The sequence below is a fragment of the Oryctolagus cuniculus genome, chromosome 11 (assembly GCF_964237555.1).
Source record: "Oryctolagus cuniculus chromosome 11, mOryCun1.1, whole genome shotgun sequence".
NCBI classification, from domain to species: domain Eukaryota; kingdom Metazoa; phylum Chordata; class Mammalia; order Lagomorpha; family Leporidae; genus Oryctolagus; species Oryctolagus cuniculus.
Window position 1 is genome coordinate 30,698,401 of NC_091442.1, and position 13,257 is coordinate 30,711,657.

The 13,257-nt window shown below is 45.4% G+C and overlaps 1 protein-coding gene across 3 annotated transcripts in view; it reads left to right on the forward strand.

Moving 5' to 3' along the window:
• Nucleotides 1-13,257, forward strand: part of SHLD1 (shieldin complex subunit 1) — a 116,227-nt gene that overhangs the window by 41,860 nt on the left and 61,110 nt on the right. Inside the window, exon 3 of one of the 3 annotated variants that reach the window (XR_011379985.1) lies at nucleotides 1,088-1,226. The exons of the other annotated variants lie outside the window; for them this stretch is intronic. The gene's annotated coding sequence lies outside the window, so the exon portion shown is untranslated. The remainder of the gene's footprint in view (nucleotides 1-1,087; nucleotides 1,227-13,257) is intronic. 3 annotated transcript variants of the gene reach the window in all.

Genomic DNA, 13,257 nt, shown 5'->3' on the forward strand with positions numbered 1-13,257 from the left:
TATGATGAGTTTATTGCATGTAGCCGCGTTATAAGTCAAGCAGCATTGGTGCTACCGTGAGAACGCAGTTTATCTGCAATAAATGCCTTGTGTCTCTTTCTGTGCTTACCAGATATGCAGTTTATTAGAAAATATATATTTACTTATTTTAAAGAGAGATTGAGAGAGGGAAATGTCCCATCGGCTGGTTTACTCCCCATTGCCTCTAAAGGCTGGGTGGGGCTGGGTCAGTCCAAAGCCAGGAGCCAGGAACTCAGTCCAGGTCTCTCACTTGAGTGACAGGGACTCAAATACTTGAACCATCACTGCTGCCCACTCCCCCCCGCCCTAGGGTGCACATTAGAAGAAAGTGGAGGGTCTGGTATTGTGGCATAGTTAAGCCTGCAGTGCTGGCATCCCATGTGGGTGCTGGTTCCTGTCCTGGATGTTCCTCTTCTGATCTAATGGCCTGGGAAAAGCAGTGGAGGATGGTCCAAGTGCTTGGGCTCCTGCTACCCACGTGGAAGACCTAGAAGAGGCTCTTGGCTTTGGCCTAGCCCAGCCCTGACTGTTGTGGCTATCTTCTGGGGAGTGAGTCAGCAGATAGAAGATCTTTTTCTCTCTTTCTCCCTCAACCTGACTTTCAAATAAATAAATAAATAAATCTTTTTTTTTTTTTTTTTAAAAAAAGAATAAGAAGAAAGCTGGCATTGGAAGCCAGAGCTGGGATCCAAATGCAGGCATTGCAATATGGGGTGTGGGCATCCTGACTGGAGCTTGACTGCTATGCCAAATGTCCATCCCTAGGCATGCAGCTCCCAGGTTATGAGGGAATTAAGTTTAGCCTAAAAGAAACTATGCAATAGAAATTTTGGCAGAGGTGGAACAGGGGCATACATTGTAGAAATTTTGGTAGAGATGGAACAGAGCTCTACATTGTTGTCCCGGGAGCTGTTGAGGGTACTGTCACAGATTCAGGGACAGATTCAGCATTTGTTGTCATTGCAGAATGGTGGATGGTTGACTTTTGCCTGCTCATGAGATATGAATCAGTGAAGATGCCAACATTTCCCATTTGTACCCTGTGTTGTTGTTTTTGTGCACCTAGGGAATGTGAAGTGCATAACCTGGGGGTGGGGAAGATGCAGAGTATGGCAGTGATAGCTGCCAGCCCCCTGTCACCACCCCTCCACCACGGTGCCCAGAAGTGTGTCTTTCCATTGGAAGATTGACTTTAGCACCTAAGAGTGAGTGACTGGTTGTATAACCTATGCCTGATAATTTTCTGCCTTCAGTTCTCATTTTATGCTTAGAACTGGGTTGGTTAGTAGCTGTGTGCCATGGCTGGACCCACTGCCTTTGGCTGCAGCCCTGTAGGACTACACATATTCACCATCAGGCTTTGCACTGTGTGTTTCTCCTGTGCTGGGCCGAGGGCAGTTCTTGGCCATGTTTGGTTATGCTGGAATTCTGATTCAAACGTGGCGCTTTGTCTTAAAAATATGAAATCTGGAAATGTAGTACAAGCATACTTCAAGAAACCCATGGAAAATGGAATTAAACGATAAATTGATTTTGGTGCAAAAAATTTGAAATCCATGCATATGAAAGCTCTTCAAGGCTGGCGCCATGGCTCACTTGGCTAATCCTCTGCCTGCGGCGCTGGCACCCTGGGTTCTAGTCTTAGTTGGGGCTCCGAGTACTAGTCCTGGTTGCTCCTCTTCCAGTCCAGCTCTCTGCTGTGGCCCGGGAAGGCAGTGGAGGATGACTCAAGTGCTTGGGCCCTGCACCCACATGGGAGACCAGGAGGAAGCACCTGGCTCCTGGCTTCGGATCGGCGCAGCACTGGCCGTGGCGGCCATTAGGGGAGTGAACCAACAGAAGGAAGACCTTTCTCTCTGTCTCTCTCTCGCTGTCTATAACTCTACCTGTCAAATAACAACAACAACAAAAAAGTATGGAAATGCATATTATGAAAAAAACTATGCATAAATTTAAAAGTTTTTTTGAACCACAATACATTTATCTTTTAATTCCCATTTTCATAAACGTTTTGAAGTACTCTCATGTATACTCCTAACTTCTTCTGAAAATATTTCTGATCTAAATAGCCATCTCAGTTCTTCAAAGCAGTTTGTGTTTTAAAAGATTTAGTTATTTATGTGAAAGGCAGAGTTACAGAGAGAGTGAAAGTGAGAGAGAGAGAGAGAGAGATCTTTCATCCCTGGTTCACTCCCTAGATGGTCTCAATGGCTGGGCTAGATCAGGCCAAATCCAGGAGCCAGGAACTCTGTCTGGGTGACAGGGGCCTAAGCATTGAGGTCATCTTGTGCTGCTTTCTCATCACATTAGCACAAAGCTGGATAGGAAGTGGAGCAGCCAGGACATAAACCAGAGCCCATGTGGGATGCTGGTGCTACAGATGGAGGCTTAACCCACTGGCCACCACACTGGCCCTTCTTCAAAGCAGTTTCACAAGTTACAGAGTGGAATGCTTCTGATTTGCAAGTCAAGAACCCTAGAATGACTTTAACTTGGTTGGAAAGGAGGTACTCCTGAGACTTCCTTTGTCAGGCCTCAGGGTCCCTGCTCCCTAGAAGCCAGTAGTGACTTTGGCAGTGAGCCTTGGAGAATAGATCTAAAATTTTTCTTTATTATAAACTTGCTGCTGCTAGTCTTTTGAGGGAGGTTGCCACTATGCCAGTTAGGATACTTGTGATAAAGCTCACCTATTTTTAATAATAAATCATTAGTCATTTTTTTCTTTCAAACTACAAAAAATATATAGTGTAGTAGAGTGTGAAATGAAATGTGAAGTGTTCTCTGTCTCCTTAATGTTTTTCCCTAGAGGTAATCGTTGTAAATAACTTCTGTGTATCCTTGCAGACATTGGCCATGCAATTGTAAGCATATCCATTCCTGCTGATGCATGTGCGCATGCATACATAGGCATATGTGTATTTTATACTCAGCAAACAGCATTATATATATGTATATATATTTTATATCTTCTTAAAAGCATAGACAAATTTACTGTAGGACCATTTTGTATCTTGTTTTTTTCACTTAATACTGTATCAAGGTGTCTTGCCATTTTAGTACATGTAGTAGTTAGTGGTATTTCATTGTTTGGTTTGACCATAATTTATTTAACATGATGCCTTTTCATGGATGTTTAGGTTGTCCCTAAACATAATGCTCTCATAAATAGTCTTGCAGATCTCCTTACATGTATCTTACACGATGAGTTTGGTGCATAAATGCTCTCATTAGTGGAGCCAGATGTGAGGACTACATTGCTGTATTTTAAATACAGTCATGAATTGCTTAATGACAGGGATACATTCTGAGAAATTCATCATCATGTGATTTAATCATTGTGTAGTTATCACAGAGTGTGCTCGCACAAACCTGGGTAATATAGCCTACTACACATATAAGCTATATAACACACACACACACACACACACACACAGCATATTGCTCCTAGGGCCATGATGAATGAGACAGCACAAGAATAAATCAAGCATAAGAGAAAATGATGCAATCAAGAAATGCGGTCAATTTGAGATGGATGAGTCTTCTGGTGATATAACATGGCATACTGTATTACAGTACTTTTTTTTTTCTTTTTTTTTGCCAGGCAGAGTTAGACAGTGAGAGAGAGAGAGACAAAGAGAGTTATAGACAGTGAGAGAGAGACAGAGAGAAAGGTCTTCCTTCCGTTGGTTCATTCCCCTAATGGCCGCTACGGCCAGTGCCCCGCCAATCCAAAGCCAGGAGCCAGGTACTTCCTCCTGGTCTCCCAAGCGGGTGCAGGGCCCAAGCACTTGAGTCATCCTCCACTGCCTTCCCGGGCCACAATAGAGAGCTGGACTGGAAGAGGAGCAACCAGGACTAGTACCCCGTGCCCCAACTGGGGCTAGAACCTAGGGTGCCAGTGCTGCAGGCAGAGGATTAGCCAAGTGAGCCACGGCTCTGGCCAGTAAATTTTTTTTTTTTTTTAAGATTTATTTATTTGAAAGGCAGAGCTACAGAGAAGGACAGACAGATCGCACATCTGTTCCCCAAATGGTTCACTTTCCAAATGGCAACAACAGCCAGGGCTGGGCCAGGCCAAAGCCAGGAGCCAGGAAATCTATCCAGGTCTCCCATGTGGGTGACAGAGGCCCCCAAGTACCTGGACCATCTTCTAGTGCTTTCCAGGTTCGTTAGCAGGGAGCTGGGCCAGAAGTGGAGCAGCTGGGACTCGAACTGACATTCATATGGGATGCTGGCAGCTTAATCTGCTGCGCTATAACACCGACTTCTATAGTCATTTTTATAAGTAGAATGAGTATACTTTATTTTTTAAAAAATTATTTGCGTATTTACTTATTTGAAAGAGTTACAGAGAGAGATTAGGATAAATACACACACACACACACACACACACACACAGAGGGATCTTCTATTTACTGGTTCACTCCCCAAATGGTTGCAATAGCCAGGGGTGGTCTAGGCTGAAGCCAGGAGCTTCTTCTGGGTCTTCCATGTGGTTGCAGGGGCCCAAGTACTTGGGCATCCTCTGCTGTTTTCCCAGGCACATTAGCAGACAGCTAGATCAGAAGTGGAGAAACCTGGATTTGAACCAAGCACCCATATGGGATGTTGGTGTCGCAGGCAGCAGCTTAACCCCTGTGCCACAACACCAACCACTATAGTCAAATTCTTATAAGTAGAAGAAATACACTAACATGAAGTTTAAAAGTATAGTAAATACATAGACCAATAGTGTAGTCATACATTATCATTATCAGATATCATGTACTATATAAAATTATGTAGCCTATACTTGTATATAACTGGCAGAGCAGTTTTGTTTACACCAGTATCACCACAAACACATGAATAATGCATTATGTTACAACCTTATGGTGGCTAGACATCACTAGGCAATAGCGTTTTTCAGCTCCAGGGTAATCCTGTGGTACCACCGTGGTGTATGCATTCTATCATCCTCATTGACCAGACGTCATTATGTGATGCATGACTGTATCAGGGATTTCATAGATTGCAGCTGAAAATATTTATCATAAAACCTGATGACCAAGTAACCAAATGTCTCCCTGTAATGTACAGGAAACATATTTATAGTTAGTAGAAGTGTTTTGGAAGACAGGTTAATATTGTTTGTTAGGAGTTAATTCATGGTGAAATATTTGTAGAACACCAGATTAACAGACTATGAAGGAATGTAAGAGGGCAGCATTTTTTCTGCATTGCCATGGTAGCAGATACAGAGCTGTGACACATCCATCATTAGAATGTACTTCCAGAGATGGAATAGAAAAAGAGTAATTTCTCATAAGAGGAGATGAGACTTGTTGAGGGTGGACTTTGCTTTCTAAAACTATATCCATAGTGATTTTAAAATGACAGCTTTTAAAGATCCCTAAAGAACTAAACATTAAGACTAAATAGAAGAAATTATCTGAATGTACATGTTAGGCTGAAATAGGAAACACGTTTTAATTCCATGAAATGAATACTAACTGCTGTTTAGAGCGAATCTTGAGAATAAGGGTAGACATGGCTGTCTCTAAGTTGATCCTTGCAATTAAATTTACTTGCTCTAAGCTCACAGTCAAAATCCTGTTTGCCTCTATGTCACATCCCTGTGGTCAGGTGTTTGACTGGCAGCATCCAGGTAGCCAAGCTGGCTGTCTCCTATGGATGGGCCCCCAGTGCCACTGTCCAGCTTGCTTCCCAGGGGGCTGCCATTCTGCCACCAAGATGTCCAGTGCGGTCAGCCCTCAGCAGCTCCAGGGTAGCTGGAAACGTTTTCTGCTGACTACTGTTACCCTGTGTCTTATAACTATGTCTGTCCTCGCTCAGTTGTATATATAACTCAAGTGTTCATGCCAGTGGTTCTCAGTTAAGGGGGATTTCTTCCTCCTAGGGGACATTTGGCAGAATTTGGAGACATTTTTGGGAGTTACAGCCTTGGTGTGTTCCTGGCATCTATTGAACAGAGGCCAAGGATGCCTGTAAGCATCCCACAGTGCACAGGACAGCTTCCCTTGTCCTGCAGAGAGCTGCCCAGCCTCCCAGAGCTGAGGTTATGAAACGCCGCTGTCCACAGTGATGTCGCCTATGGAGGTTTTCTAGCATGTCTACTTTATGATGAATTTCACTTTTGGCAAAAACCGTATTGTTCGATAGTAAACCACCATAGACTTGAAGTAACTAAGGGGACTGATATTGTGGTGGAGTGAGATTAGCTTTAGTCTTGGTGGCTACTAGAGATGGGCATTCTAATCTCATTGTTATCTGATTAGCTATGAGACCTTTGGTAAGCCACTTAATTATTGTGAAATGAGGGCATTTGCCTGAGGTGTCTACAGAGTCTAAGTCTTAAAATACTCCATCACTCTGCGGTCACAAATGTATCTTTGAAGTGGGATAAGATTAAGCAGTAGGCACATAGAGATGTTCTGCTCCATTGATTCTTCTGTTGCTATGCTATAATCCTTTGCTAGCTCCGCAGTTGTCCTGGCTCTTAAGATCATCCTGCACTTGGAATCTAGACATCCAACTCTGAGACGCTCTCCCTGGCTTAATAATAACTTATCACACTTGCCACCTGGCTTTCCTGCAGCAGTTAGATACGGCATTAGTTCAATAGTGTATCCACTTTGTAAATAGAGATTACTGAGTGCTGATCTCAGCCAAGTGTTTGATCCCTGCAGTAAGCCTGAAGAAAAGGGCTTATTCTCCCCAAATTACAGATGAAGGAACTGCAGCTCAAGGAGACGTCCCAGGTCATATGTCTCTGTAAGTGACATTTCCAGGACAGATATTTCCTGAATCCCCTTGATTCACGGAGAGGGCTCTCCCTCCTGTGTTCCCCCGGTCACAAGGCAGTGATGGCCCAGCCAGTGGCACCTAAGAGTCGAGGCCTTTATTTACCAGATTAGAAACACAGGCTTCCCAAACGGTGAAATACCACAGAATGCACCCAAATCTCAGGAGTTTTAATTCCTTTCTGTACACAGTGCACCTCTGACATGGTGGGTGTTAGTTCTAACTGGTGTCTGGCAACAGAACAATAGACAGAATACATGCTTCAGAGCTGGATGCCTGCATTGAGTTGTGGATTCTTCACTTACCAGCTGTGTGACCCAAGGTGAGCTACTTTACTTCTAGGCCTTAATGTTCTCATCTGTAAAATGGGAATTACACTTAATTTATAGGGTTGCTGTGAGAATAAAGTGAGATAATATGCATCTGTGAGTCCTAGACTTTTCTTCTTTCTTCCTCTTCATTTTTTTGAGGACCTGTATAGATTGACCCAACTTTTTATTTTGCCAAGATTGTAAAATCAGCATAAAATCAGCATACACTATCTTCATAAATCAGCAATCATTTCTATCCTTTTTTTAAAAGGTTTATTATTTATTTGAAAGTCAGAGTTACACAGAGAGAGAAGGAGAGGCAGAGAGAAAGAGCGGTCTTCCATCCGATGGTTCACTCCCCAATTTGCCACAATGGCCGGAGCTGTGCCAGTCCAAAGCCAGGAGCTTCTTCTGGGTCTCCACATGGGTGCAGGGGCACAAGGACTTGGGCCATCTTCCACTGCTTCCCCAGGCCATAACAGAGAGCTGGATAGGAAGAGAAGCAGCCGGGACTAGAACCAGCGCCCATATGGGATTCCGGCGCTTCAGGCCAGGGTGTTAACCTGCTGTGCCACAGTGCTAGCCCCTCTATCCTTTTTTAAAAAGATTTTTTAAAAAATTTATTTGAAAGGCAGAGTTAAAGAGAGAAGAGGAGAGACAGAGAGAAAGAGATCTTCCCATCCACTGGTTCACTCCCCAGATGGCCACAACAGCCAGGGCTGGGCTGGGGCTGGGCCAAACAGAATCCAGGTTCCAGGAGCTTCCTCCGGGTCTCCTATGTGGGTGCAGAGGCCCAAGTGCTTGGGCCATCTTCCACTGCTTTCCCAGGCATATTAGCAGGGAACTGGATTGGAAGTGGGATGGTGGTATCACCGGTGGAGTCTTAACCCACTATGCTACAATGCTGACCCTTGCAATCATTTATAATGAAAGGACATTTCAGTATTAAAAAATGACAGACGGAAGTAATCTTAACAGAAAAACCAACTTTCAGTAGTTCCTATTTTTTTCACTTGGTCATGGACTTGTAAGGATTCCATCACAGGCTGTTGTGAGCCTGTTTGCCAAAGCTTGGGAAACTGTGATGTATTTAGCATATAAAGCAGTGCTTACTTGCTTACTGTGCTGGGTGCTTGGTAGGCAAGAAGGAGATAGTGAGAAATACCTTAATAATGACATACTTGGAGATTGTGATGCTTATGACAGTGACATTCGTTTCTGTGGACTTCTGTAAAGGTTGTGGGTCATATTTTGAATAGATTATACAAGTACTCAAGAGACCAGTAAAATGGTCTCTGCATTATAAAGTGAATCATTAGGTGATTGCCTGGGACACAGTTCCCAGACAAGCAGATTCGGATTCCCACAGGTCAGAGAGCAAGTCAGAGTTGTTTGTAGGTTTATACCTCCCTTACTCAGAGTAGCAGTGAGAAATGCACAACAAACAGCCACTAGCCCACGAAGACAGCTGGGCCATGGGAGTTACCCACCTTTGTAGCTGTGGTAGTGGTCGGACACACGTGCACACACACATACACACAGACATATATCCACACACCTGCTTCCTCATGTCTGCACCCACTAGCAAATAGTCACACATCTGTCCATCCACATTAGTCTGCCAACATCTGCCCCTAACCGTGCCCCCCAGTTACTTGTCTGGACTTACAGACAACAGTGGCTCATTGCCAAATAGTTACATAACAGAATTGTGGGCAGCTAGCCAAGCAGGTGTGCCTCTGGGTTACCATGACACCAGTAGCCATAGAGGCACAGAGATACTGGAGCACAGACAAATGGTAGAAAGGCATAGGAACTTTGTAATTTCACCCCTCAGCCTCATCTTCTCAGCATTAGGAGAATGAGAAGTAGCATTGCTGTGTGGGTTCCTTTCACTGACAGTTGTGCCCGACCAGCCCGCTGAGTTCTTTCCTTTTTTCTCTATGTTATATCGTTGCTTTTCTGATCCCTGATGACCATGTTCTTTAAGATATAGTGAATCAATTTTATTTAATTTTTTTTGACAGGCAGAGTTAGAGAGAGAGACAGAGAGAAAGGTTTTCCTTCCATTGGTTCACCCCCCAAATGGCTGCTACAACTGGCGTGCTGCACCCATCCGAAGCCAGGAGCCAGGTGCTTCCTCCTGGTCTCCCATGCAGGTGCAGGGGCCCAAGGACTTGGGCCATCTTCTACTGCTTTCCCAGGCCATAGCTGAGAGCTGGATTGGAAGTGGAGCAGCCGGATCTTGAATCAGCACCCATATGGGATGCTGGCACTTCAGGCCAGGGCGTTAACCCACTGTGCCACAGCGCCAGCCCCATGAATACATTTTTTTTCAAGATTTTTATTTATTTATTTGAAAGTCAGAGTTACACACAGAGAGAAGGAGAGGTAGAAGAGAGAGGTCTTCCATCCACTGGTTCACTCTCCAACTGGCTGCAACTGCTGGAGCTGCACTGATCCAAAGCCAGGAGCCAGGAGCTTCTTCTGGGTCTCCCATGCGGGTGCAGAGGCCCAAGGACTTGGGCCATCTTCCACTGCTTTCTCAGGCCATAGCAGAGAGCTAGATTGGAAGTAGAGCATCTGGGACTTGAACCAGCGCCCATATATAGGATGCTGGCACTGCAGGCAATGGCCTTACCCGCTATGCCACAGTACTGGGCCCAAAATATAGTGGATCTTGTCCGTTCAGTCATTTGACAAATATTTTATTGAGCACCTATTACATTCCAGGCCCTGTTTCGGGTATTGGGGGGATACAAAAGAAACAAAATAGACAAAGGCCTTGCCTTCAAGGACCATTTTTTTTTTTAAAGATTTATTTGTTTATTTGAGAGGTAGAACCACATACAAAGAGAGAGAAAGACAGTGAGAAAGGTCTTCCATCTGCTGGTTCACTCCCCAAATGGCCACAATGGCTGGAGCCAGGCTGATCTGAAGCCAGGAGCCAGGAGCTTCTTTCGAGTCTCCCACGCAGGTGCAGGGGCCCAAGCACTTGGACCATCTTCCATTGCTTTCCCAGGCCATAGGCAGGGAGCTGGATTAGAAGAGGAGGATATGGGACACAAACTGGTGCCCATATGGGATACCAGCACCGCAGGCGGAGGCTTCGCATACTAAGCCACAGTTCCGGCCCCTCAAGGAGCTTTTAAAATTCTAGTTCTTGGGGTCATGGATGGAGGGGTATAGAAGGGGTAGATAAACAGTCAAAGAAATACATGCCCGCTGGTGCTGTGAAGAAAAGGAGAGCAGCCTTAGCTGAGATCGTGTGCGTTCAGGGAGGTATGGCCGTGGACTGAGAGCAAAGTTAGGGACGGGGAGCTGGTTTACGCACAGTGCCAGGAATGACCTCTGTGATACGGTGACTTGTGTGGGGAATCTGGGAGAAATTTGGTGTTAAGGGAGTTAATTAGCACATTTTTCTTGTGCTTGTCAAGTTAGTTTGATTCTGTGATAAAGCGTGGCTTTTACACTTTTCTGTGGAGAAGACCAAATGCTGGAAGAGAGCAGTTAGAGAAATGGTCATGCATTTACAGTGCTATTTCCTCAGATTACAAAGCAAAAAAAGAAACAAACAGAAAGAACTGAGTAAAGTGGTTGTCTTGGACTCTCTATCAACAAATGAGCCAGCTTTTCTCAAACACCGCTTGTCACTGTTTCTCCTTCCTGGCTGCCTGGGCATCCATCCAGGAAGGATCTTTAAAGTATTAAATATTCATTAACACTGGAGAAAGTCATTCTCATCTGAGAAATTGTGGTGTAGAACCCAAGAATCTTGAAGCAGAAGGCTAATGGTAGTTATTTAGGAATACCTGCATATTCTGCTAAATGTTTCAGAATTTCAGATGCTTCTGAGCACAGCCCTCGAGAATATAATGAATTCTTTCCCATGACTCCAGAGCTCAAAAAGATTGAGCAGTCTGCTGTAGCTGAAATTTTACTTTTGAGGCTGAAATTGCCAGCGGCATTTTAAATAAGTTCTGTATTTTCTAAATTACTTTCTCTAGTGACATACACCACTAGAGGATTAGAAGGAGACATCAAGAATTCGCTTTTTTTTTTTTTTTAAGATTTTATCTATTTATTGGAGTATGAGGGAGGGAGGGAGGGAGGGAGGGAGAGAGAGAGAGAGAGAGAGAGAGAGAGAGAAAGAGAAAGAGAAAGAGAAAGAGAAAGAGAGACCTTCCATCCACTGATTCACTCCCTAAATGGCTTCAGTGGCCAAGGCTGGGCCCAGCCGAAGCCAGGAGCCTGGAACTCCATCAACAGCATATGTGATGCCAGCAATGCAGGCTGCATTTTAACCTCCTGCTCCACAATGCTGGCCTCAAGAATTCACTCTAATGTTGTTGTAGTTGTCCTTTTTGTTTTTTAAGATTTTTTTTTTTAATTTTGTAAGAGTTAGAGAGGGAGACGCACACACACACACATACAGAGAGAGAGAGAGAGAGAGAGAGAGAGATATCTTCCATTTGCTGGTTCTCTCCACAGATGGCCTCAGCATCCAACACCGGACCAGGCTGAAGCCAGGAGCCGGCAGCTTCATCTGGGTCTCTCATGTGGGTGCCAGAGGATCAAGCACTTGGGCCATCTTCTGCTTTTTTCCAAGGCCATTAGCAGAGAGCTGAATTGGAAGTTGTCGCTCCCCCATTCGCGGAGGAACGACACTGGACCCTGCGCTGTTCTTTCTGCTCGGCTCTTCCCGGGTTAGCTGCCGGCCTCACTCGTGGAGGAACGACGCCGTCCCAGATTAGCTGCCGACCCCTCCACCTCCGTGGAGGGGCGGCACCCCCTGCCACTTTCCCCGCTTCCGCAGAGGAGCGGCACACCGCCGGCCGGCTCTCTCGGGGGCTGCTCAGGTATTCCTTCAAATGTTCCTGGTGCGTGTTGTCTCTCTCCTCCTTTATAGTCCTCTTCCACCAATCCCAACTCTGCTACCCACATGCCGAGCACGCTGCTCTCCTCCAATCAGGAGCAGGATCAGCTCCTGCAGCTCATCAGTCAAATTGGCAAGAGGCAGCTGCGTAGAAGTTTACTCCTCCCCAGCGCCATATTGTGGGAGAGCAGATGCATAGAATTAGTCTTAATTCCAGTAACTTAATCTAGTCCTAGTTGCTCCCCACAGAAGTGGCACAGCTGGGACATGAACCAGCATCCATATGGGATGCCGGCACTGCAGGCGGCAACTTTACCCACTGTACCACAATGCCAGCCCCTTGATATTTTTCATCACCCATGTCCTTGGGGGTTTCTGCAGTTCTGGAATCCACTCATCCCCAAGAGGGAGTAGTCATACAGAACTGAACTGCTTTCTCTACTAACCGGAAGATCTTGGTGATTTGGTTTGGTTTGATTATACTAAAAGAGCTGCCATGTGCCCAAGTACTTAGGACATGATCTGCTGCCTCCCAAGTACATTAACAGGGAGCTGAGTTGGAAGCTGAGCAGCCAGGACTCAAACCGGCTCTTGATCATAAGAGGCAGTTTAGCAACCATTGAACCACAACGCCCACCCCAAAATAAGGGCTTTTTGTAAAGCTCCACCTGCTGGTTCACTCCCCAAATGCTTGCAACAACCAGAGTTAAGCCAGGCTGAAGCTAGGAGCCTGGCACTCAATCTGGGTCTCCCGTGTAGGTGACTGGAGTACATGAGCCATTACTGCTGCCTCCTCCAGGAAGCTGGATTGGAGATGGAGTAGCTGGCACTGGAACGAGGCCCTGTGATACCAGATTGTGGGCATCCCAAGCTGTGACCTGACTGTTGTGCCACATGCTTGCCCCAATTTTTTAGTTTTAAATAAGGATTCCCAGGGTGGATGGATTCAAGCATCATTTGAAGATTCCCCTTCAGAAATAATGAAGTTCCGCCATGCAAACCCAGAGTTTGCCAAATACAATCTGCTTGAACCATCAGAGAGGCTGGCTTCAAGTGAAATGCTGAATAAGTGGACTCTGATGCTTCTGTGCACAAACAAGAGGCAGTGTGAGTCTAAAAACAGAGAAATTGTCGAGGTCGCCATCTGCATTTCACAGATGAGAAAACTGAGCTCCAGAAAAGGCAGGTGGGGATCGGAGGACCATGGCAAGGCGGTGGCACGGCTGCGCGGGAACTCGTTCCGAT